We start from the raw sequence: 27,533 nt of genomic DNA on the forward strand, positions 1-27,533 counted from the left end.
TAACATGTGACTTTTAGTCTTTTCTGGCAAAATTCCCTTTGTCCAGAGGAAGATGGGCTCGGAGAGCCTCTGCAGCCGAAGGTCTACTTGGGTCCAGCAGGATGCATGAGTTCTGGAGGGGCTGAGCCTCTCACTGACTCAGCAGGATGCATGAGTTCTGGAGGGGCTGAGCCTCTCACTGACTCAGCTTCTGAGATGTAGGCTAAAGATAATGACAGAGAACAGGTAACTGCAGGACTGGAGGAAGAATGCTGAGTGTCCGGCCACCCTGTAGGACTCAGATGGAAAACAAGCCTCGTGCTCAGCTTTATTCTAGTATGTGGACGAGTACATCCTTTTGCTAATTCCAGGAGGTTATCTTCCACAGATAGAAGATGTGGGGTAAGTGAGATCAAATGAGTTTGGAGAAGATCAAAATGTGTTTTTAGGTATATCTTGGTAAAGCCAGTGAAATTATTACAAGATACGTTTCTTTTCACATTATGCAATCTTTCCAAAATGTAATCTGGAGGATTAGACGAGGTTAAAAGAAACAACTTAACAGCACAATTATTTTTTTTAATCATCAAAGATGTTTTACTTTAGTAACCAAAACAGATGCTCCAGTTTAGGACAACTTAGATAAGCAAATATCCCACCCAAGTGTGTGCTGATGTATTTCAGACTTTTCCCTACCAGTCATCTTTTCTCCTCTCAGCCCTGTCTACAGGACAAAGTTTGCAGATTGTATTTTGCAGTGCCTGTGAAAATCCCTGAAGGATGGAGCAGGATAATTCATGCTATGACGCCAAAGAATCTCAGCTTCCTCTCCCTCACAGGGATTAGCAAACAGATGAGCAAAGACTCTTCCCCCAAGTGGTAAGAGATGGAAGATGGGAAGGCATCGGGGCTTGGGGATCGGGAACAAAGAAGTCAAATATGCTCTGCCTGCTCCTCTAAACCAGCAGGAGAGACTGGGGTCTTAGATGACTATTGGTGCCCACCACTGTGCTCTCTCCCTCAGGAAGAGCCATATTCTCTGCTACTCCCATCTTAATATGATGGCACTATATCAAGTTACTATTTTCTGGATCACTTCAGCCAAACTAACCAGTTATTTTGCTCAGCCAAGTCCTTCCTCTATTTATGAAATAAATCCAATCAATTCAGATTGCAGACTCCTTCAGAGGGCAGAAAGGTGGGAATTTGGTTCCTTCTCAGCACATGTTCCTGTCAGGACACAGTACAGTTGCCTGTCAAGAAGACACTCTGTGATATCTGCCAATAATGATTGAATACAGACATGGGATTGGACTTTCTGTAGAGTAAGCACACAAGGGGCGCCTGACTTTATTCAGACAAAAGCTGTAGATCTGACAGTCTTCTCATGTTAGACAAGAGCTCATGAGGCATGGAGTATGTGCTTTCTCGAAGCAGTTACTGGACAAGAAAACTGAGGCAAAGAAAAAGTAAAGTTATACCCCGTGATTTTGATAAAAATAATATTACTCAAAGATTAGTGTAATATTAAATGCTTTTAGGTGAAACTGGGTTTTCAAGATATGACTTCAATTTTTCCACAGGACAAAGATAGATAGGGGAAGAAAGTATTAAGGGTGGTGTCTGATGGAGTAAGGTATTAAGCCAGGGTTGTTAATTGTCTTAGTCAGCATTCTATTGCTCTAAAGAGGCACCATGACCAAGCCGACTCTTATAAAGGAAAACATTTGATTGCAGCTGGCTTACAGTTTCAAAGGTTTAGTCCATAATCATCATGGCGGGAAGCATGACAGAATCCAGGCAGACATGATGCTGGAGAAGGAGTTGAGAGCTCTACATCTTGATCTGCAGGCATCAAGGAGAGACTGTGTGTTAAACTAGGCGTATCTTGAGCTATAAGATCTCAAAGCCCATCTCCACAATGACACACTTCCTCCAACAAGGACACACCTCCAAATAGTGCCCCTCCCTATGGCCAGGCATTTGGACACTTGGGTCTATAGGGGCCAATCCTATTCAAGCAACCACTGTAATATATTCTTGATCTGAAATATTCTTCACTGCATCTGAAACTCTGCCAAAGAGTTAAGCATAGGTTTTAATGTCTTTAACATCAGAAAACAAGTCAAAAAAAAAAAAAAACCTGAGGAAATTTCCTCAACTGTACCACTTACTGGGCAAATGACTTGATGTGGAACATTTTAAAAGAAGGAGGGGGAGGAGGAGGAGGAGGAGGAGGAGGAGAAGGAAGAAAAAGAAGAAGAAGAAGAAGAAGAAGAAGAAGAAGAAGAAGAAGAAGAAGAAGAAGAAGAAGAAATAGGAGAAGGCGGAGAAGGAGAAGGAGGAAAAGAGGAGAGAGAGAGAAACAAGGAGGAGGAGGAGGAGGAAGATGAGGAGGAGGAGGAGGAGGAGGAGGAGGAGGAGGAGGAGGAGGAGGAGGAGGAGAAAAAGAAAGCAAACAGCACAGTGTCCAAGTGTCCAGACAGGAATAGAGATTAGAGATCGATAATAGTGTCTTTTAAGAAACCTGACTTTGCTAAAAAAAAAGTGTGAGAGCTTTGCATGCACCCGTCTAAAACCCTGTGCTGTGTGGTAACTGGATGCACCAAGCTAGGACGTGGCCTTCAAGAACAGAAAGCACGCCTGTACGCACTAAAGAGAGTTGAACTCCTCAGATAAAAGACATCTCTATGAGGCACGTGGATGTGGATTTGATAATCTTTGACATATGTTTAATATTTTGATTTCCAAGATTACCCATGTTCATCTCCACTGCCCCCTTACTCCTTGCCTCTCATGCACGCTGGGAGATGTGGGGTTGGACCTGATTCAAGCCGGATTTGTTCCCGCTGCTTTACTGCTGCTAACCTCGGGGTCAGCAAAAATCCGAAGAATCATCGGCTTCTCTCTCTGCCGAACTTTGAATCCAAAACTTGTGATTCTGTTTGAAAAGGAGGAAAGAAACACACCAGTGAATAATGAGTGTAGTAAAAATGAATGTGTGGTTCTGGGCCCCGTTTAATTTTTCTTAAGTGACAGTGTTGTTAATGCTATGAAATATTTTCTTTGATAAATGTGAGTTAGCTAATTTGCATGAATGGCTAGTCTGTCATTATTTTCGTCTGTTGAGTTATGGGGTTTTTTAATGGTTTCTTTTCTGTGCGGCTTTTAATACATTGTTATTATATGTGATCACTGAACTCTACTGAGCACATTGAAAACACGGGTTTCATCTCTTTAAAATAAGTGGAAATTAATTTTGAAGAAGTAATTTATGTAATAATGAAGTTCTTCAGATAAATGTATTTATAAGGAAAAGCCATTTACACATTATTCGGTATTCTATTTTCTGCCCAAGTCTCAATCACAGAAAACTTGGGAAATGTTAACTTAAGCCTATTAAAGATTCCTCTTTACTTGGCTCCATTAATTCTTCGGTAACTGAAAAGGGAGAGTTCTAGAAAGTCTCCCTTGGACGACACCACAGTAAACTGAAGAGCAGAAGGAAGTCATTTGAATGTAAACTTGGAGTTTTGCTACATTCCTGTAAGCTGAAAAATACTTCAGTGGTACCCAGAGAGGTTCCAGTGACCTTCCTTGGACACTTAAGAGCAAATGAACATCCCGAAAAGGAGGAGGGATTCCAGTCAAGCATCGCTCCCACCTTCTTCTCCTTTAACAGATCGAAATTGAACTCAGTATCTCCTGAAAATTTAAGGGAGGTGTCCATGTCTCAAATTTTTCAGGTCCCTGAGCTGTGCATCACAAAATCCGCTGAGCCACTAACGCTGTCAAGCCTACGGCTGCTGCAGTAAAATGCCCCACAGGAGCTGTCCGAAATGGTGGCTCTCATCAAAATGGCAGCAACCGAATCTCCTCAGCCTGCACCTTCCCCTCCCCAACACACACACACACCATCCCCCACCCCACCTCTGCCGGAGCTGGCCCACAGGAGCTGCCCCTCAGGAGCTGTCTACAGTGGTGAGCGACAGCTTTCCTGCCTCAGCCTACAGTCTTGGTGAAACACCACTGCAGGAGGATCCCACAGGAGCTATCCACAAAGGCAGTACGTCTTCTCCATCCTATTCCCCAAACCCCCAGCAGTACCCAAGAGATGACGCCTCAGCAAAAGGAGGCTGCAGCCGAGAAGGACTTCCCACCCTAACCTATCGGCTTGATGCAGGGAAAAAGGGGGTGAAGAAAAGTCACCAATCCCAGAGCAGGAAAACCCACCTATCCCTAAGATCCCCACAAAAATCCACCAATCCCTGGCCAGGAAACCCACCAATCCCTGATCCCCACCTCCTCCAAGTTCAGGTCTTGAAATCCAACCAATCCTAGCTCTGGAAATTTCTACCGTGAGAAGCTCTGCCCCCTAAGAAATCCTATATAAGCACTGCCGTGTGTCCAGTTCTCTGCTGTCTGCTCTTAGGAGTGGAGGGCAATCATTCCTGGATTCATCCCTCCACATCCTGGACTCTCCAATAAATCTCTTCCATGAGATTTCCTGCCTGGTGTGACTCTCTGTCAGAAGAAACCAAGAAAAGAAGCAATGGAGAACAGAGAAGGAGTAGAGTTGAGGCTCCTGAGCTCAGCTGGGGTACCCTCCCCTGGGAGCTACAACACCTTTGCTGAAAAGACTTCCTATCAGAGCTATGTGGTTCCTGGGCTCTGGTGTCTCAAGATGGTCTTCCTTTGAGACACGTCCCACCTCAGAGCTGTAAGGTTCCTGAGCTCCTATGTCTCAGGATACCTTTCCCTGGAAGAATACCTTTTCCCTTCAGAGCTGGATGGTGTCCCAGGATATCCTCCTATCCCATCTGAGCAAAAACACTTAACACATGCCAACATCATTCCCTTCCGATCTGTACCTGTGGTGAAAGGAATATGGATGGAGCTGTAATCCACCAGGAAAACGCTTCAGAGTCTTACGCTGTGGGAACTAGCACTGACTCCAGAGGTGCCACCTCAGCATTATCATAGTGGAGAAGGTTTAGCAGTAAGTCTTCATCAGCTGCTTTTGCTCATAAAGGACAAAATGCTCATAAAGGTAATGGATGCGGCACCGATTTCAAACTACACTGGGAAAGTAGAAATGGGTTGCTGCAGGGAAGTGTCCGTGGCCTAGAGTTTACCAGATGATGATGCTTAAGATCCTAGGTATAGAAATCTGAGCCCAGGTCCCTTTTGGTCACTGTGGTAGTTTGAATATGCTTGGCCAGTGGGAAGTTTCACTATTAGGAGGTGTGGCCTTGTTGGCATGGGCGTAGCCTTGTTGGCATGGACGCGGCCTTCTTGGAGTGGGTGCGGCTTGTTGGAGTGGGTGTGGCCTTGTTAGAGGAAATGAGGGTAGGCTTTGAGGTCCTATGCACAGGCTCTACCCACTTCAGAAGAGAGTCCCCTCCTGACTGGCTGCAGAAGATAGTCTCCTGCCTACCTTCAGATCAAGATATAGAGCTCTCAGCTCCTTCTTCAGCACCGTGTCTGCCTGGATGCTGCCATGCTTCCTGCCATGATGATAATGGATTGAATCTTTGGAACTGTAAGCCAGCCCCAATTAAATATTTTTATATTTAATAGCCTTTATAAGAGTTGTCTTGGTCATGGTGTTTCTTCCTAGCAATAAAACCCTAAGACAGCCACCTACGTTCTCTCTCATATCCCCTAAGTAACTCTTTCCTAGAATGAGTGAACCCCACGTGTTAACTATCATTATTAATGTATTTACTAAATGTGGGAAATAAGACCTCTCTTACAGCCCTAACATTCCACAGATCCAAACAAAACATGTGGTACTTGGGTGATGGCTTCTACAGCTCCTGTTATCACACCATTATTGTTAGAACGGTATTCATTCAAATACAAGCCATCAATCAGGGAAGGAATTGCCTCTTTTCAATTTAGTGTGCCCCAGTACCTGGGTCTGAAAGTCTACTCTGTCTTTATCTCCTAATAGCTCTGACAGTCTTTCAGATCATATCCAGCATTCACATGCTTCTCAAGTGTAAGCCTCTTACCATGGTTAATCTTCATTGTTGACTTGACTGCTTTTAAAATCACTGTGGAAACACACCTCTGGGTGTGTCTGTGAAGGTATTTGCTGAAAGGTTTAACTAAGGAGGGAAAGACGGCAGCATCCCATTGGCTGAGTCCTAAACAGAGTAAAAAGGAAAAAGGGCAGAGCACCAGTGTTCTCTCTGCTTCCTTCGGATGCAACCCACCAGCTGCCTCCAGCTCCTATGCCATGACTCCCTGTCTTAAAGGGACTGTCCCTCAAACTGGGAACCAAAATAGACCCTTTCTTCCTTAAGTGGCTTTTGCTAGTATTTTGTCAAAGCAATGAAAAAAGTAACTAACACATCTTTCATTCCAACACAAGGCCAGAGCTAAAACTAAAATACCTGTGGGAGCTGTGAAAAATATAGTCATACAGTCAGCTCAAAGTAGTAGAGCAGGGTTAGTATCACTGGCTCTGAGAGCCAGCATCCCTCTAGCCTGTATGGCAACATGGCTGATGCAGTGAGTAACCTTTTCTGAGCCTCAATCTATTTGTAAAATAAGGAATACAGTAATAATATGGCTTACATACTGCAGTCATATGTGTCAAGAGCCAAGTGGGATAGTACAGAGATATCTGACCTTTTATATATTTACTGGGTTACAATTGTTACTTAGAATAAATAGTATAGTACCAATGAACTTGAACACTTTAGGACTTGATAAAAATAACTATAGACCTAGATCAGAGGTCAGCATCTTCAGGTACTCTTTAAATATTATATGACTTTCTGTTAACAACTGTCCATCTGATCATTCCTTAAACATGTGCATATGGGCTCCTGCAGTTAGATCATTAACTACCAGAGTGTGAGATCTGACCTCACAGAGAGGCTCCCACTGTCTGCACCTGGCTTCCTTCGCAAAATCTACCACAGAAACTGCAGATCATCACAACTAAGTCACCCTGACCTCAAGGCCTAAGACACACATAGAGACTCTCTTACTGGTGCCTTTCCCTGGACCCCAGTTTCTCTCAGTTCTAGCCTGAGCTCTCAGCCCAAGGTCTCACTTTTGGCTAGGTTTGGGGTGTCAACTTTCTCTTTCATATCTTTGTTTCTCGCCCCCGGTTATGGTCATTTAAGATGAGGTTTTGCTTCTGTCTCGTGCTTCCCCAGTGTGTGGGGTTTCCTCTTTCATCCCCAGCTTGAAGAGTTGGGCAACAGGATCCCTTACTCTAATACTGGCCATCAACTTTCTGTCTGACCTTCCAGGTATGTGCTCTTAAGTGCTCATGATTGGTATAGCTCATGTCCCTACCACCTCATCTTGAATGATATTGACAATTATTTGGCAGGATCTAAGAGTAGTGTATGTATGACTCATGCCTCCTTGTGTCCCCAATGTACCCATTCAGTGTCTGAAACACTCCATGTCAGGCTTATCAGACACCAAAGCTATAGATGGACCCAGCATCAAACAAAAGCTGCTCTCATATAAGGTATCATGTGTAACTTTCTTAGATTTTTAAGTCTGCGATTCTCAGCTCATCAGACCCAACATCTTTGTTTATTTGTTTGTTTTGAAACAGGATCTTAGTCTGTACTCCAAGCTGACCTGAAACTATATACAGCCCAGGGCACCCTTGAACTAGTGGCAAGCCTTCTCTTTAAGCTTCCTAAGTACTGCAATTACAGGCATGAGCACGGCGTCTGATTAGAACAAAACAAACTTCATAACCCTTCTCGTACAATCCTGAACATTGACACAAATAATTTGTTAGCTACATACATACTTGTGCATAGTGATATAATGTCCTAAATACACTTTACAAGAGGGAAAAGAGAGATTGGTTGACAGTGTGCATTTCGATACATAAGATTGGAAAGCATGATGGAGATGCTTTCGTCTGTGCTTAGACTCAGAGCCGTAAGCCCCTGGACTAGTGATGCGCTGCTATCTCAGGACTATTAGGAATGTGTTCTCTCTTTGTCCACGTCTTGGCAACGTTCTGAAGAAGACAAGATATAGTCCTCCCTTGGTTTACATGGAAGCTGTAAATTCATGGGAAATTTAGTGTCTGTTAAAATTAAGCAATGGAGTATGTAAATTGGAGTCAGGTTTCAGGCTGAAGTAATTATAAACAGGTTCCCTTGCAGGAACAGCTGGCAAGACATTCAGAAGTTATGTGGGACACTGCCTGATCCTTTATCATGTGGGGCTGTGTTGGGTATAGATGTCTAATATCTTTGACTCTAACCCAATATTGTGACATCTGGGAAATTCTGACAAGAGTCCCAAGGTCCTCCATAGGAGACATATGACCACAATTGAGAACCATTGGGCTTGCCAACTGTTTCGAAACAACTGTGCATCAGAAACCTCCTCAGAGCTGCTGACCTCAGTTCTCTAGTCTTGAGTACGCTGAGAAGACCTTGACTGAATCCTTGTCTTTGAGGTTAGTATAACCCAGAACCAGGGCTTAAAGTTGGATAAGACCATAGTCTACGCACTATTCAACCTTACAGTTCAAAGTGCTAAGCTTCAGTTGTGCAGATGGAAGCCAAGGGTCCCTGGAGCCAAAGAACATGATTAGGAAGCAAAGGCAACCAGCTTTCTTCTCAGCATCATGTGTTTTAAATCCATTGAACACAAGGGTTGACACTAAGTCTGTCCACTGCATGCAGCATTGAAACTTATCCCCGAGACTCTGTTCTTGTTTCTTAGCCCCACCTTTTCCTTTGCATCCTTCCTAACACACAGGCACAACAGGAAGGTCCCAACCCTAATCCATCTTTCTCAAACCCTCAACTCTGGTCAACTTTTTGACATGGGGACACAACTTTGCCATCTACAAATTTACTGAAAAGAAATTTCCAAACATAATAATTAGACAAAGACATTTCATAACACTGTAGATAGATTTACAACTTTGACTTGAGCTGCATTGAAAGCTATCCTGGGACACAAGCAGCCCCAGGCTCAGGTTGGACACAGCCATGTGGCTATTCCACTTCTCAGCTTGCCCCCTACTTCATTCTATGGGATAGCTGTAGGCGAGACTGGTCCCCTCAGATTCGCCCTCTCTGACCAACCTTGAGTTCTCCCCAGAAGTTACTCCTGAGAGTTCATTTGCATGAAGACACACCTTCTGCTTTGTAATAACCTCCTTCCAAGCCCATAAAGGAATCTCTGGCCTCCTGACAATGACTTCATCTTGTGAGCTTCTTCTCTTGCCTTACACCCAAGCATAGGTTTTCTCATTTGTTTCACTTAGGAAAGTCTAAACAACACTGGCAGTTTTAAATTCAAATATCACTTCCACGAGCCAGCGGTAGTGGCACATGCCTTTTATCCCAGCATTTGGGAGGCAGAGGCAGGCAGATTGCTGAGTTCGAGGCCAGCCTGGTCTACAGAGTGAGTTCCAGGACAGCCAGGGCTATACAGAGAAACCCTGTCTCAAAAAGAAAAACAAAACAAAACAAATATCACTTCCTCCAGAAAGCTCTTCTGGGTTTTCTCCCCTCTTTAATTTACTAGTCATTTATACAGCAAGCCTCTTTGACTTTTCATCTTGAAGACAAAGGCCATTGGAGGATCCTGTTATTCATTCATTCATTCATTCATTCATTTACTTCTCTATTCATTTGACTTTATGTGTATGGAGGGAGGTTGCCTGCTGTATATCTTTGCATCACACACACACACACACACACACACACACACACACACACACACACTGCAGAGGTGACAGAAGGCATCAGATTCTCCTCACAGGTAGTTGGCAGTCACCTTGTTGGTTCTGGGAATCAATCCCGGGTCCTCCGCTAGCCACCTCTCCAATTCCATTGTGGGATTCTTTTGTGTCCCCACTGACAAATAAAAGCTTGGCATAGGAGTATAGCTTTCCAACAAAGTTTTCATAAACTTTAAAAAATAAATGTGGGTGGTAGACTAGGTTTAGGCTTGAACTCTTTGGAGGGGAGCTTCCCCAGGCCTCCCCTTCAGATTAGCTTTCTTTTCACCCAGCTGACCTAACATTCCCTCAGGAAACCCACTGCTTCAGCGAAGCACGCGCCTTCTTTCAGCTCCGACATTAGTGCATTGAAAGTAGACATCTAACTTCACCATGGCTCTGAAAACATTAACTAAGACAATAATAAATTAACACAATAGCCAACTAATAGCTCTGTGATGCTTTCATGTATGAATTGGAATGTGAACGCTGAGATTTTCATTTCATGGTTGAAAAATACATGAGTTGACCCAAATACTAATTTCTGCTTTCCCGTCATTTACATATCATGGGTCAGTAATCATTTCTTGCCTAAATGACTTTCCAAATGAAAAGCTGTAATATTGTAATGGTTTATCATATTTACAAACATCTCATTGTGCTACCCACTTGGTACCCTGGATTAGCAAACGCGCAGCAAGCATTCTCTGGAAAGACAGGAATGGTGCCTGAGCGGAGCAAACAAGTTCCCGGGAGGGTGAAACCATTTGTTTTTCTGTCCCTAGTAGTTCTGAGTCTCAACTCCATGGGGACATCTTCCAGCCTTTCTCCTGTGTGCTGTTGGTCAGCAGGGGCCATGGACAAACTCTGCCTGTGTAGTGGCATGCTTCTCTCTCTACTGCCTTTGAACATGCCTCCTTTGGACATAGGAAGTGCTGAGAGTTAATAGGACATTACAGAAGGCTATTACAACCTGATAACTCCTTATAGCCCATTCCCAGCGATGTCAAGTACATTGTCAAAGGTGATCTTTTCCCTCATTTGAATGCTGCTGTGATACAAATTAGTACATGACTTAACCTACCTTTCATTGGAGCCACATTTCTGTCCCTGCCCATAGTTAACTGCTACTTTAGGGATCTCACCCTGTCTTTAGATACCACCTCTCTTCAAAAAAAAAAAAAAAAATGCATGTGTTTTTAAAGGATAACTGAGTTAGAGCCATAGATTAAGGAAAAGCTTATGTAACAATTACCCCCTGCCCCAGGAGTTTACACATCTGCCTGGCTCTTTAATTAGGACTTGGGTTGAATGTCAGCAAGCCAGCCTCTGTGGGGACAGTCAGCCTTGGAAACGCACATGATCACACTCAGCCCCAGGTGTTCTCTGGCCAGCTTCCTACTATGGCACATTCTCTTACAAGGAAACAAGAAAAAAAAATCTTGAGATCTCTTATTGGGCTTTCCTGTCAGCCTGGTTTGGGGGCTAGAATGGGGTATCTTTGTATGGTTTCTGGGGCCCTTCCCACCAAGCCTTTTCTCACACCTAGGATGGTGTGCGGGAAGCAAGGGATGTGGAGAGGAGTGAGCACAAAGAGAGGGAGCAATGAACAGGGACCATTCGCATCCCATAATTCTTTTCCTCCCTCGCTGGCTGCAGCCCTGCTGGTGAGATGCCATAGCAAAAGTGAGCTCACGCCTCTGTGCTTCTATCTCGCAAGGTCCCTGGGTGCCAGATGGGCACTCTGTGACTGCGTGAGCGTGGATTATTTCATTTCCTACATCTGGGACTCCAAATGGTTGCCCAGAATGCCACAGCAGAGAGGCACCGCTTTTCATCTGGGGGAACCTGGCTTCACCAGGGAGCCTGGCAGAACAGAAGGGATAAGGTCAGAGTCCCCAGATGAAACCTGAACACTCACAAACACCAGAGCCATCCTGGAGAAACCAGAACAAGGGAGAATTAGGTAGTGAGCAAGACGACCAGACAGCTGTCATTTAAAAGCATGAAGGACCAAGGAACAATCAAATGAAAACAAACCCTAAGCACTGGCCTTGGGAGATATTTGGGGAATATTTAAGTTCGGCATTGAGATCTTATTGTGACCCTCCTCGTGAAGCAGCTCTAGGTAATTGCTAAGTGGCACACACAGGTGAACCAGGGTAGTCTCAAGAATGCCACCATACAGCACAGCCTCTCAGCTTCTTAATCACTTTACTTCAGTTAATGGAATGGGGTGGGTCGGTGTGAAACAGTAGCAAGGACATTCGTACGACATCGACGTTGAAAGTACCACGAAGCAGGACAGTTAATGCCTTCGGTGCAGCCTCACGGAGAGGAAGTTCTTCCAGCTCTTAGGTTTATTGTGGAAGACCTTCACCATCACCACCCAGTCATGCAAACAGTTACCCAAATCACTCAGTTTATCCCACGAGGGCATTTTCTTTTTTCCAAACAAGACTATGTGACATCGTGTTATTTAAAAAAAAAAAATCTGACAGTTGACTTAACTGTTTTTGCATAAGATATTTACAAACCACAGCAGCTTAGGGAGGGGCATTTATGCATTTTCATATCCGCTTGCTTTAAAGCTGCAATTTTCTATGAGGACAACAGAGAGAAAAGCATGCCTTACACTGCTTATATTAATTACATTTTTTCATTACCCGTCATGTTTTCTACGGGCTTGCGTATTATTACTGCAAAATGTAATGAAATAGAAAAGGGAAAAGAGAATGGACTTCTGGGAAATTTTCCAATTCTTGAAATGCAATGTTAATTGAGAGCTATTTTTAGGGCAGCTCAGATAGTGCGGGACCCAGTGCCATCAGTACAAATGGGCCCAGCCCAGGTGCAGCCTCCCTGGTGACAGTCCCAGGTCTCTGCAGCTGGAGTGCACCAAACCTCCCTCTAGCTGCTTGCCAAGGCAAGAGGAGAACATGGAAGGATAGCTTTAGAGAGCTTCCCACAGAAGCTCACAGAAGAAAAGGTGGATCGAGACCCTCGGAACCTCAGGCCGGAGTGACGTTGGCAGTGCTTGCCTTCCCATCTTCAACCAACATCCTCTACCCCTGTCCCCAACCCCAGACTGAAGAAAACTTACTCAAGGAGTGAAGCATAATGAGAAGCCTTCAAAGATGAGGAACTCAGAAAATGCCCATGAAGTAGTGATAAACAGGACCTGGTGGTGGTGGTGGTGGTGGTTTTGTTTTTTAAGAATCTTATTAACAAATGGCAGCTGCCCTACCTAGGATATGAGATGTTTTAGTGACCAGATGTTTTATGACTGTTTTAATGACCAGAAACTCAATGGGTCAGACACAGAGAACTTAGTTCACTTTAAAATTTTTTATTTTTATTTATTTGTGTGTGTGTATGTGTGTGTGTGTGTGTGTGTGTGTGTGTGTGTGTGTGTGTGTAGCAGGTGCCTTCCAAGGCCAGAAGAGGGAGCTGGATGCCCTAACCTTGGTGTTGTAGACTGTTGGAAGCCACCTGAAATGGATTCGGGAAGCCAAACTCCGGTCCTTGCCATGAGCACCAGATACTCTCCAGCCCCAATTCAACTCATTTAATTAGCAAGTTCAGCATGCTATGGAAGTAGCCCCCTGTCAATCTATGGATGCCCTCTGGATTCCCTCTGTGCCCCAGAATTCTACTCCCTGATGCCAGGGACGAACCACCCTGAAATTGATAGAATGAACACATAATAAACATGGTTACAGGGACCCAGTGTTCTTTGAAAGAAGGTGTCAGGATGGTTTTATGAAATTCAGAGCCTCTGAGCTCATTGGAAAGCTCCCTGTTACAACAAGGCACCCCATGCTTTGTGATTGTCCCGGCCCCTCCTACACTCCTAAATCCTCAACATTTGAAGTATGTTCTTCTGAAAACAATTCAAACCACCCCACACACACTAAATTCCTATAATTCCTATTGTTGCTTCCTTGTGAATAAAGTAAACACAAGTGCCCATAAACGCAAGGCCAAAGTTCAGCTTACAAAGGCAGGCTTGGAAATCCAGTCCACCCAGTTATGAGGAGCAGGGAAAACAAAGGAAATGCTCTCTCTCTCTCTCTCTCTCTCTCTCTCTCTCTCTCTCTCTCTCTCCTGCCTTGGTGTGCTCTGAGTGGCAAGAAAGATGGCTTTCAGGGCTGCTCAGGGGCTGTCCTTCGAGAGGTGGACTCACGGTATACATGAAGACTACGTGTGACAGGGACTCTGCATGAAGTTACTGATCATCGGATATAAATTGGAATTCAAGGCCCATACCTAAACATGATAAAAGCAATCTACAGCAAACCAGTAGCCAACATCAAAGTAAATGGAGAGAAGCTGGAAGCAATCCCACTAAAATCAGGGACTAGACAAGGCTACCCACTTTCTCCCTACCTTTTCAACATAGTACTTGAAGTATTAGCCAGAGCAATTCGACAACAAAAGGAGATCAAGGGGATACAAATTGGAAAAGAGGAAGTCAAAATATCACTTTTTGCAGATGATATGATAGTATATATAAGTGACCCTAAAAATTCTACCAGAGAACTCCTAAGCCTGATAAACAGCTCCGGTGAAGTAGCTGGATATAAAATAAACTCAAACAAGTCAATGGCCTTTTTCTATACAAAGAATAAACAGGCTGAGAATGAAATTAGGGAAACAACACCCTTCTCAATAGTCACAAATAATATAAAATACCTTGGCGTGACTCTAACTAAGGAAGCGAAAGATCTGTATGATAAAAACTTCAAATCTCTGAAGAAAGAAATTAAAGAAGATCTCAGAAGATGGAAAGATCTCCCATGCTCATGGATTGGCAGGATCAACATTGTAAAAATGGCTATCTTGCCAAAAGCAATCTACAGATTCAATGCAATCCCCATCAAAATTCCAACTCAATTCTTCAACGAATTAGAAGGAGCAATTTGCAAATTCATCTGGAGTAACAAAAAACCTAGGATAGCAAAAACTCTTCTCAAGGATAAAAGAACCTCTGGTGGAATCACCATGCCTGACCTAAAGCTTTACTACAGAGCAATTGTGATAAAAAACTGCATGGTACTGGTATAGAGACAGACAAGTAGACCAATGGAATAGAATTGAAGACCCAGAAATGAACCCACACACCTATGGTCACTTGATCTTCGACAAGGGAGCTAAAACCATCCAGTGGAAGAAAGACAGCATTTTCAACAATTGGTGCTGGCACAACTGGTTGTTATCGTGTAGAAGAATGCGAATCGATCCATACTTATCTCCTTGTACTAAGGTCAAATCTAAGTGGATCAAGGAACTTCACATAAAACCAGAGACACTGAAACTTATAGAGGAGAAAGTGGGGAAAAGTCTTGAAGATATGGGCACAGGGGAAAAATTCCTGAACAGAACAGCAATGGCTTGTACTGTAAGATCGAGAATTGACAAATGGGACCTAATGAAACTCCAAAGTTTCTGCAAGGCAAAAGACACCGTCAATAAGACAAAAAGACCACCAACAGATTGGGAAAGGATCTTTACCTATCCTAAATCAGATAGGGGACTAATATCCAACATATATAAAGAACTCAAGGAGGTGGACTTCAGAAAATCAAATAACCCCATTAAAAAATGGGGCTCAGAACTGAACAAAGAATTCTCACCTGAGGAATACCGAATGGCAGAGAAACACCTGAAAAAATGTTCAACATCCTTAATCATCAGGGAAATGCAAATCAAAACAACCCTGAGATTCCACCTCACACCAGTCAGAATGGCTAAGATCAAAAATTCAGGTGACAGCAGATGCTGGCGTGGATGTAGAGAAAGAGGAACACTCCTCCATTGTTGGTGGGATTGCAGGCTTGTACAACCACTCTGGAAATCAGTCTGGCTGTTCCTCAGAAAATTGGACATGGTACTACCGGAGGATCCAGCAACACCACTCCTGGGCATATATCCAGAAGATGCCCCAACTGGTAAGAAGGACACATGCTCCACTATGTTCATAGCAGCCTTATTTATAATAGCCAGAAGCTGGAAAGAACCCAGATGCCCCTCAACAGAGGAATGGATACAGAAAATGTGGTACATCTACACAATGGAGTACTACTCAGCTATTAAAAAGAATGAATGTATGAAATTCCTAGCCAAATGGATGGACCTGGAGGGCATCATCCTGAGTGAGGTAACACATTCACAAAGAAACTCACACAATATGTACTCACTGATAAGTGGATATTAGCCCCAAACCTAGGATACCCAAGATATAAGATACAATTTGCTAAACACATGAAACTCAAGAAGAATGAAGACTGAAGTGTGGACACTATGCCCCTCCTTAGAATTGGGACAAAACACCCATGGAAGGAGTTACAGAGACAAAGTTTGGAGCTGAGACGAAAGGATGGACCATGTAGAGACTGCCATATCCAGGGATCCACCCCATAATCAGCATCCAAACCCTGACACCATTGCATACACTAGCAAGATTTTATCGAAAGGACCCAGATGTAGCTGTCTCTTGTGAGACTATGCCGGGGCCTAGCAAACACAGAAGTGGATGCTCACAGTCAGCTAATGGATGGATCACAGGGCTCCCAATGGAGGAGCTAGAGAAAGTAGCCAAGGAGCTAAAGGGATCTGCAACCCTATAGGTGGAACAACATTATGAACTAACCAGTACCCCGGAGCTCTTGACTCTAGCTGCATATATATCGAAAGATGGCCTAGTCGGCCATCACTGGAAAGAGAGGCCCATTGGACTTGCAAACTTTATATGCCCCAGTACAGGGGAACACCAGGGCCAAAAAGGGGGAGTGGGTGGGCAGGGGAGTGGGGGTTGTGGGTATGGGGGACTTTTGGTATAGCATTGGAAATGTAAATGAGCTAAATACCTAATAAAAAATGGAAAAAAAGACCTCCCCGATACTTTTAATTAAATTATTCTTCTCTTAACAATAAATAAATAAATAAATAAATAAATAAATAAATAAATAAATAAATAAATTGGGTGAGTATCCTCAGACTATTGCTTTAGCCTTGACCGATACATTCTTTGGAGAAAAGTGTATAACAGAGAAATCCCAACATTCTAAGTGATGTTTCACAGCTAAAAATTATGCTTTGACTGTGAAATGCCCCCCTGTCCCTGAGGCTCTGGTGTTTGAACGCTTTGTCTCCAGTTGGTGGCGCAGATTTGGAAGGTGGTGGAAGGTTTTGGAGGTGGAGCCTGGGTGGAGGATGTGGGCCACTCTGAGCAGGCCTTGAGGCTTTCTAACCCAGCTTTCCTTCTTGTCTGCCCTCTGCTTCCAGACCACAGACCCAATGTGGAAGCCAGAATACATCCTTCCCAAGTTGCTTTTTGCTAGATATTTTATTACAGCAATGAGAAATGAAACAATACACTAAGAAAGTTATAAAGTTTTATTATGTGTGTGTGTGTGTGTGTGTGTGTGTGTGTAAATGGTTAAAACATCAGTGGTGTGTAGAAAGAGAAGGCAAACAAAAAACAAAGGCTAAAAATCCAAGTTCACTACAGGGTAGGGTATTTCCTAAGGAAGTCCTCTTCCCCATCACCTAGACTCAGCGCCAGAAGATTAACCCAAATCATCCACAGCTTGCCAAATCGGTGTTCAAGGCTAGGTGAGGCAGTTGGTGGGTATGTCTCTTGACATCTGGTCATCACTACAATGACTGACATCACTACAATGACTGACAGCAGGTGACCTTTGAAGCAAGCCCTGGTCCCTGCAAGCTCTTCTGGATGCTTGATCTCTTCTCATTCCAGATTTTTGCCTCTTTGGGGTTCCACAGTTGATACGATTGATGGAGAATTAATTTTTATCTCTTTAACATAGAAATCATCCTGTAAAATGAAGGCCAACTTGACTTTCTCCAGTTTGCATCTCCGGGAGCATCCTACTTCTTTTCTTGTCACTCACCCCACCACCGTTACTGGAACAGGTTGGAGAGTTAAAATAGCCACAAGACGAACTTGCTTTCACGGCGTTACTTAAAAATTAGTTGTGTACATGAATTAATATATATGTATACATACATTTATATACATCTATACATATATATGCATATATAGGTTTCACAAAATGCTTCGTAAATGTGAATATTATAATGGGCTAAGCAGCTGACTCAGTGTGTAAGGCTATGTGTCACCAAGCCTGGCAGCCTGCTCAATCCTGGAACCCACATGGTAAGAGAGAACTGACTCATAAAATTTGTCCTCTAGTTACCATATGTGCATGTGTGTGCACACACATATATACACACAAAATAGATACACAGATAAATCAATAAAAGTAACAAAATATGTAAGTGCTTATAATAGATGCCATAGTCCTTTACTTCTGTCCTCCTCCTGACATACAATGCCTTTTCCCAGAGGGAACCATTTTTAGGGGAGGGGAGTGCATATGTGTGTGTGTTACATTATTTTGATGGCTGCCTTTTTAACCCTAATGGAGTTCTCTTTACTACCTTTGAACAACATCCACTCCCTGGCCTGTCCTCCTTCCTCCTCTCTGCCTTCCTTTTCTAAACGTGGACAGTTGTGCCACCGTGTTTGCAATACTTCCAGTGTCCATTTCTCAGTTGAGCAACGTTGTTTTGGATGAGGGTCCTCTCTCTCACTTGCCTGCTTCTCCCACAGACCCATGCCAAGACTCAGCCCCGGCCATCTACCTACATATTTATGTTGTCAAAACTGATAGGATGCGTGATCTTTTCCATAATTATCATTAAGCCTTCTGTGGGGTTGTCTAAAGGCTGACTCTAACAATACCCTACAAATCTAAAGGTGAAGTCTTTATAACCACATCTATATTTTCATTTCTGGCCTAGTCTCTTCCCTCCTCAAGGGTTCCACCTAGCCATCTCTTATTTCTGCTCCTGTTTAGGTTGCCTGCTGCCCGGCTGCTGTCCACTGTCATGCAGGTCCTTCTCTTCTGCCCTTCTAGGTTAGAGCCACCGTCCCCACATCCCATGGGACACTAGTTACATTTCTCATTGCCGTGGTCATTACTAACAAGAAGCAAAGTGAGAAAAGGAAGATCTTTTGGAGCCTGTGGTTTGAGGGTACAATTCATCATGATGGGGACGGCACGGTGGTCGAGGTGGCTCACAGGCAGGGCATGAGGAATGTGTTGCTTGCTCCTATTTGGATAGATCAGGAGTCAAAGGAAGAGGGATTTCAGCACTCTACTGGCTTTCTCCCTCCCCGTCTTTTATTTAGTCTGGGAGCCCAGTCCAGGAGACAGTACCACCACAGTCAGGGTAGATCGTCCCTTCTCAGCCGCTCCTCTCTGAGAAAGCCCTCAGAGACACATCCAAGGCTGAGTGACATTAGTTCCTGGGTGTTTTTATTAAAAAAAAATTAAGTTGGCAACCAAAACTCCCCTCACTTATGGTTTCCTCTTTCATGTCATTTTCCATTTTGTTGGACCTCATTTTTAATGATTTTCTGCATGCGTATAAGCTATAACTTCTCATTTGACATGTTTTTCTTCTCTTTACTTAGCTAGCGGTTTGGCAAAACCCAGAACACTACAGTGAAAATGCCTTTCCTTCAGAATTTTGATGTACTGTTCCATTGTCTTCTAGCATCCAACGTTGATCATGAGAAGTCAAAAGGTATTCTGAGTCTGACTTCCCAGCTGGCAGCCTACGTTCTTCTCCCTACAGACTCTTCCAGGAGTTTCTTCTTTCCTTTGGTACCTGGAAGTATATAGGGGCGTGCCTTGGTCTGGATGCAAGCTTGTGCTAGGAAATAGAAAGATCTGCTGTATTCTGTCTCCTCCATAGAACATAGGAAGCAAGAGTAATATTTTGATTGCTGTAACTCACTTTGATATTGGGGAAGTAATAAATCATAAATGCATTTTAACATGATTTTCTCAGATCTAAGAAATTGAACTTAGAGTGTGGACTTCAAATATTTATAACCAAGTTAATAAACACATCCCCTTGGGGCAACGTGAAAGTCACTAATTTTATACTTTAAAGAAGAGGACACTCAGAGGCTGAGGGAGAAAAAGCTATTCATTCATTCCTCATCATTGAAGAAGAAAGAAATTCTTAGATTTTTCAAAAACTGAAATGTATTTGACAGCACTTTAAGAGACTGGTGGACAAAATAACAAGTTTAAAGACACATTTATTCTTTTTGAACATGTGTGTGTGTGTGTGTGTGTGTGTGTTTCTGTGTGCAAGTGTGTGTGTGTTTGAGTACACATGCTACACATGTTGGGTGTCTTCTTTAGCCTCTCCCCTTTTATATATGACATTCATTTTTTATATAATCTGTTATATAGATCACTGATCCAGTTACACTGGCTAGCCCAGGATGCCCCAGGATCCACCTGCCTATCTTCCCTCTCCGATGCTGGGATTCCAAGTGTGTACCATGCCCAGATTTTTTGTGGAGGAGGCAAGAGGTACGGTTCTCAATATCTTAGACGAGTTTAAAGAACTTCTTCTCAGATGTGTTTGCTTGAGTTCCTTGGCAGAGAGGAAATGGACTCGAGTTTCAGAACTTATGGGCCCAAAGAACAATTTAGGCTCTGCAGTTCTCTAGTCTTAGGAGATTTGAACAAATTACTTAAAGTCAATAAATGCCATGTTCACTACCTACCCACGTCCGCTCTCCCAGTTCAACACAAAGGCAAGAAGAGAGTTGTCAGTGTTCTCTGCCCACTGAATCATGACAGGTACAACAGAGTCATTTCAAAACGCAACAGGAGTTGAGCAGGAAGTTCCGACTGATGTATGAACATATGACTGAAGATGCATTCCAGAAGGGATACCGGACCCTATAAACAGAACGTCCAAGCGAAGAGTGCAGCCTACCATCTTTGGAATCTCACAGTAAAGATAAAACGCTTCCAGAAAAGGGAAATGAAAGAAACACTTGTGTGAACATGTTGGGTTATGCATCTTCAGCCATTAGGGCAGATGTTACTGACACCTAAGGAAACTAAAATGGCCCTTGGGAGCAAACAATGAACTATGTTAAAGGAGAAACTACTCATAAGGTGAGTAGCCCCCAAGAACTTGATGCAGACTCAAGGCCGTTTAGAAAGGATCTAACAAAAGGGTGGCTTGAGTAAGGACACAGTGGGGAATTGTCTCCTAAGTAAAGCAGCACTCTTTTGGACTACACCGTATTTATTTACACAATCCCTTTGTGAAGTCTATCTCTGTCTTCTCTGCCCAGAGTGAATTTTTTGACATGGCAATGTATCTTCAGAAGTTCCAAGCTGTCATCTAATTTTAAATAATCTAGCTGCCAGGGCTGGGAAAGCGGGTTTCACTGGTAAAACATTTGCCTTACAAGCTTAAGGACCTGGGTTTGATCCTCAGAATTCAGGGTTTTAAGGACTTATCCATGACCGGGGAGTCAGAGACAAGCAGCTCCCTGGAGTTGGTGGTCCAAACTCCACCCACTCAATGAATTTAAGGCCAGTAAGTGACTGTCTCTCAAAGAAAGATGGATGGTGCCCAAGCAACAATACTCACAGGTATCCTCTTGCCTCTACACGCATGTGCACACATGTTACAGACACACAAAGTGGTAACTACAGAAGAGTAAATGATGTCCCTCCAAAATTCATAGATTAAATTTCTGTTGATTAAACCACATAGTCTATTGTGCTTTATTATGGCAAGCCAAGGAAGACAACTTTAGTAACTCATAATTATCAAGAATTTCTACCTGCTGGGCACTATTGAAACTGCCTCATGTCTTTTAACTCCCAACAGCCCTAGAAGTGTGTATCATTTCTGCTATTCCCATTTTGCAGATGATAAAACTGAGGGGGGAAAGGTGGGTAACTTGTTCACAGACTTATAGGAGATGGAAGCGTAGAGGTTCAGCCTCCATGGTCTGCCTCTGAGACCTCAACCATCACCAATTACCACAGTGCTTCTCAAAGCTTGGCAATGACTCCTCTCCTTTTGCCAAATACAACCTTTTTACCACTTTACCAGCAAGGTGGTTCATCTTAATGACCTCAGTTTGATGCCCAGAACCTATGTGATGGAAAGACAAAACCAGTTTCCCAAAGCTGACCCTTGACCTTCTCACACACATACATACACAGAAATAACTAAGTAAATGTTTAAAAACAAAAACCTTTCTATGACCCTTGGAGCCCTCCAAGAATTCTGCACTGGTCCAAAAGGTATCAGAAGCAAATTTCAAAACTCACTGAACTACATTTCAAGATGAAGACAAATAGGACTTGATAGAAACGCAATAAAGAAGCAAACCTGGTACTTGGTGTCCAACACTGGCCATTCATCAGCGTGTGTCAACAGCACCAGACTGAAGTTGGATGAGTTCAATACTTGCAAGACTACAGAACTTATTGTGACCTGTATAATCAAGCAGGACTTGGTGGTTAAGATGGGCCTGGGGCCGAACCTCAGCTCTCTGGGCTGAATTTCTTCATTCCGTAGTTCTTCTAGGTCACTGTCAAAACCACTGGTAATTTTACACAACGCTGGTCTATTGCCTTTTCCCGGCCTGAGGATAAATAGAAAACTTAACGGTTCTGAGAGCTGTTGACACCGTGGACTCAGAAACGCCATCGGGAAACGTGAAAGGAAACCCTTGAAGGACATGGATGAGGGATGTGGATATTCACACGAGGAAACTCCTCACACACCCTGGCTTTGCTCCGGCGCTGCTGTGATCCTGCGGAAGTGACCAGATCAGAGAGGGTGCCTGGGTGCAACCATGGTCCTGACACAAGGCAGTGTGGAATAGGAACAAAGCCCTCTGACCGGTGTTCTCTGGTCACCATGGAATTGTAGTGTGCTCCAGAAATGGCTTTTGGCAATTCAAGGAAGGGTTCTGGAAAATCTAATTCCACCCCAGCCACAACCAAATGTAATTGTCCACTCTCCTGTTTGACAAAATACCCAAGTGCATTAAGACACAAAAACAAAAACCACGTTCCCTTCAGTTATGTGACACAGACAATTTAAGTGTATAGCATGTAAAACTGGGGACCTGGGCCATGTCTCTGGGACCCTGATTATTCAGATAACAAGACAGACTGGTTGATGTAAGAACCCGTAGAATACTTATGGCTCCTGTCATCAGTGAGAGAGACAGAAAAGCTAAGGACAGGAGCAACCAGAAGTAGAGAAATGTAAACCCTCCTTTGAAATGTGTCCCCTGAGGGCTCAAGTCGCCAGCAGCTCTTGATTTCCCCTGGAGAAGTCACAGAGGACGCTCCAGAGTCTTTTCTGTAAGTGTGAGAGGAAATGATGTCATTTTCAGATTTTCTCCTCCCAACTAGGGAGGTTTCATGGTGTTTCTCTTCTTATTCAGCTTGGCTCTGCACTTAATGATTACCCATTCAGTATGAATGGCATTCTTTCCCACAGTCCCATTGACTCATTCAGTATATAAACACCAAGCTCTGACCAAGCTATGTAGTGCTGATGCACAGAAAATGGAGCCTCTGTTCTAATCTATGAGAAAAAAATTAGGGATGAAGACAAGTGTGTTCTATGTGAAAGCAAAAACAGAAACTGCTCTTTGGCATAGTAGGTCAGCCAGGCCAGGGCCATTAGAGAGGACGGGCTCAAGGCCTGAAAGTATTCTGGCAAACGATGACGTTGAAGGTGGAACAGGAAAGAGTCTGCAGCTCTTCCTTCATTAAATGACTTAGTATGTCCCTGTCTGAGCTCTCACCCTGCTATTGATAAGGGTTTCCTCTAAGCCATGAGATTCAGACACTGTGAGTCTCAGGCATTAGGAAAAGGCTCATTTTAGCTGTCTGGCAGAGGTAAATAGACTGGCACTGGGCCTGTGTCCAGAGTCTTCTGATAGCTTGACATGTTCTGCTCAAACACTGGGGATCCACCACTCGGAGGGCAACGGGACACCTGTAAGGAGCCATGATGGCCAGGAGAACCTCTGGGTTAGATGGGGCCTCAGCTTCAACCCCATGATCTTCAGCATGGCAGTCCCTCAGAGAGGAACTTCCGGCAGCAGCCGAGAAGGAATTGATTAAGAAGGAGGTTAAGTCATAAGGGTCCTGGCCTGGCTTTCTGATGCTAATAATGAGAAGAGGGATGCTATTTGCATGAAATCATTTCTGTCTTCTCTGAACTGCTTTTCTTCTCCTAGTCTCTTTTCTGTCTCTAAACCCACTTCTCTACCCTGAAATAATGCAAATGCTTTCTCTGGTAAGACAGTCTGAAGACCCCCTCCACAGCATCCTAGAGACACCTGATCATACCTTGTTGTTTTCCTTGCTAGGGGTACGACAGATCTCGGCCAACACGTGTTATTTTTAGCATGGAGTCTTTCATGGGTCTCTGTTTTGTTTGAATGGTAGTTAGCCCTTTTAGTTCACTGGCACTAGAAATAAACCACATTGAAATTCTCTTTTGTCCTACAATTAACTGTCTCTTCAAGGAGTCGTCTCTGCAGACTCTACAGCATGCCTAGGAGCCCTGGAGGTTTAGCTAGAGTTTCTTTGGGACAGTGAGGTTGGCTTTGCCAAACTCAGCTCAATAATTTTTCGAGCAATCAAGAGACACATGAGCAGACTTCAAAATCAAAGCAAAACAAAAACAAAAACAAACAAACAAACAAAACAAAAAACAAAAACAGCAGCTCCTTCCTCATGCCTGTGCAAAGGCCATGGTGTTCCCAGTGAGGGCGCTGGAGCAGGCTCCCCCTTCCGTGGACTGCATGCACCAGTTCAAGTCCCCTCAGCCTACCAACCGCAAACTGCAGCTATTCAAAAGAAAAAACTGCATCTGAATTAAATATGTAGATTGTCTTTGCTGTTATTATTCCCTAAACAATACAGTATAACATAGTATTTACATAGAATTTGCATTATATTTGGTATTATAAGTAATCTAAGAATGATTTAAAGTATATAGGAGGATGTGAATAGGTTATATGCAAATGCAATGCTAGTTTATTATCAAGGACTGGAGTAGTCACAGATTTTGGTATAAGCAGGGGTCCTGGAACCAATCCTCCGTGGATACTGAAGGATGGCTGCATTATAATTCCCCTTTGGAACACGCTGGCAATACTTCCCCCCTTAGCAAAACTGTCTTTCCTTGAAGAAGGAAAAGTTGGCACAATTCAGAAACAAGAACAGAAAAAAAGGAATCTTAACCATTTTAAATGACCAAAACTGACACAATGTAAGGCTTAAGTAAAGGCCTTTTCAAAGGAATAACTAAGATAATCATGAGAGGAGGGGAAGGGAGAAGGGAAGAGAGTAAGAGGAGAGGAGAAAGCAGAGACACAGCTGCATTATTACAGCAAGGACTGTTAAGAGGAGGGGAGGGGGAGGGGAAAGGATAGAAGAGGGGATGAGGAGAAGAGGGGGCTAAGGGGGAGAGGAGGGAATGAGAGGGAAAAGGATGATTAGAGGGGAAGGAAGTGGAGCAGGGGAGAGGAAGGGAGGGGAGGGGAGGGGAAAGGAGGAAGGGAGGAGGGGACGGGCATGTCCATATAACAACAAGAAGGACTGCTACCAATATTTTATTTCCAGCTTTAAGCCCGCTCCAGATTCAGGGCTGGAACTCTGCTAACACTGTCTGTCAGTTTCCTGTAAGGTTTCTGTCAAAGGGAGCACAAGAGAGCTGGGGAGGAGCCAGGACCTGTTCTTCCTGTAGGCTACCTCCCTGTGGGCTTCCTGTCTGTTGTTGGTTCCTAAGACAGGCAGTCACCTTGGCAGCATCTCTCCACCTCACTCTCTCCCCCACAGCCACTGACAGCTCCTTCCAGGAGGCCTCCTGAACTCCATTTTCTGTTGTTCTACTCTGTACACCCACTGCACCAGTCTTCAGGATCTGCGTCTCACCTTTCCTAACTCAGAGATCCCGGGGCCAGCCAGCCTTCACTGAGACTGTCACCTCCGTGGGACTCTACATCTTCATTTTGAATTTTACTCATTATCATCTCCTCACGTTGTTCCCAAAGCTCTGAAGTCGATAGCTCCTCCTACTCTCATCATACCTCAAAATCACTTCTGTATCCTTGCAGGTACGTGGACAACATGCATTTATATCAGATGCTCCATTTGATAACTGGTTGTTTCCTGTTTCTGGGTTGGACCCTAGCCAATATAGGCAGAATGAGGTTAGGAGCACAGATCAAAATAAGGTAAATGAGAACCACAGAGAAACCAAGAGATAATCAAGAGAAGAAAGGAAAGAGGAATGAGAGAGAAAATTCAAAGGGAGCAAACTAAATCCAGTAATGTCACTAATAGGAATGCACCAAATATTAATTGACAAAGTGACCCACTAAAAATAAAATGCATGGGTTGAGGAGATGACCCAAAAAACCTCAATTATCATAGAACCATGATGACCTAAGTCTGAATCCTAGGAGTCCGTGGAATGCTGGGTATGGAGGTGCACATCTGTAATCTCAGTGCTTCTGTGGCAAGATGGGAGGCAGAGATAGGAGAGTCCGTGAGAGCTCATGGGCCGGCCAGCCTGGATACACAGCTGCAAACAACTGTGTCTCAAAGTGGAAGGGAGAACTGACTTCCAAGGTTGTCCTCGGACTTAGACATGAACGCAACACACACACACACACACACACATCGTATGCATTTTTTAAACTTTATTTTTATTGCATGGGTGTTTTACATGCTTGGTGCCTCCAAAGGCCAGAAGAGGGAGTCACGTCCCCTGGAATTGGAGTAAGAGGTGGTTGTGAGATACCATGTCAGTGTTGGGAACTGGGTCTAGGCCCTCAGCAAGAGCAGCCAGTGGTCTTTACTGTTAGGTCACATCTCCTGCCCCAGAGTATGTTTTTAAATACAAGAAATTACAAGACTCTGGCCACAGAGGATATACTTCAGATATAATGATGGACACAGACAGGAAGTAAATTGTTGATGGAAAGAGAGATTACACAGCTGTCAGCACAGAAAGGCTGGAGTGGCCACACTGTGCTCCATAATACAACCTCAAAAGACACGAAATAGAAATTGGTAGAATCAAAGGGGCTAATATACAATTCCGCAATCACAGTAGGAAATTTACCAATTCGGAGAACTAGATTTTTAAGTCACTGACTACATAGAGGACTTGAGTGACACCATTAAACTGTCCTAATTGATGGTTACTGACATTTATAGACTCCTGCCTCCAATAACTCCTTTTCAAGTGCAACAGTGTGTTCTCCAAATTAAAACACATGCCTGGCCAGAGAAACTCGTCCACAAGAACTAAAAGAATTGAAAACAAGTCATAGGAATGGTTTTAAACAAGCGACAGGAAATTTGAGCTCAGGATGGAAAACAATGGCAGCAAATCAGCACCAGTGTCACCCAGCACCTCTCCCCTTAGAAATGTCACCCCAAAAAGGGTACCACAAGAACACACTTGGAAGATCAAATCCCAGATGGGGGAAATTAGGCCCATACAAAGCAGCCAATCCAACTGGCATGAGACTTGGGGATAGTGAGCCCAGATGTTGTCAGAGTGGAGGAATGTCATCCGAACTTTCTGTTTCCCACTTATCGTCCCTGGCAGATAGATTGGAGACATTTTAAACATGCAAAACCTGAAACGGTACGACGTTTTAGAGAGTTATTAGAAAGTATGTGTCAACCCAACAAGAAACCAATCCAGAAAATAAGGAGGGTGTGCATTCAAGAAAAGGTGGGGCATGCTTTCCAAGAAGGGTGTGGGGAGGCACAGAGAGGCAAAAGAAGCAGTCAGTTACCACTGCATATGGAATGCCCTCCAAATTTGTATCTTAAAGGCTTGGCCCCTAGCGTTCAAAGTCAGAGCTTTGAGGAGGTGACTGAATCATGAGGAGTCTGACTGCATC

At 43.7% G+C, this 27,533-nt stretch overlaps 2 long non-coding RNA genes across 5 annotated transcripts in view; one reads left to right on the top strand and one right to left on the bottom strand.

Annotated features, from left to right (window-relative positions):
• Nucleotides 1–1,792: 1,792 nt before the first annotated feature.
• Nucleotides 1,793–5,188, bottom strand: Gm34078. Its single transcript, XR_376157.4, has 3 exons — nucleotides 4,851–5,188; nucleotides 2,804–2,920; nucleotides 1,793–1,824 (listed from the first exon to the last, which is right to left on the bottom strand). It is a non-coding gene; the product is annotated as a predicted gene, 34078 (long non-coding RNA).
• A 14,035-nt stretch (nucleotides 5,189–19,223) lies between these two features.
• The window catches only part of Gm34162, a 30,395-nt gene continuing 22,085 nt past the window's right edge, over nucleotides 19,224–27,533 (top strand). For 3 of the 4 annotated variants that reach the window (XR_376161.2, XR_376160.2, XR_376159.2), the window contains exon 1: nucleotides 25,310–25,727. This is a non-coding gene — a long non-coding RNA (predicted gene, 34162). Of the gene's footprint in view, nucleotides 19,331–20,010; nucleotides 20,134–25,309; nucleotides 25,728–27,533 lie in introns of those variants that run through there. The other variant, XR_867688.1, reaches the window with a different exon arrangement.

Source organism: Mus musculus, chromosome 3 (assembly GCF_000001635.26).
Source record: "Mus musculus strain C57BL/6J chromosome 3, GRCm38.p6 C57BL/6J".
NCBI lineage: Eukaryota > Metazoa > Chordata > Mammalia > Rodentia > Muridae > Mus > Mus musculus.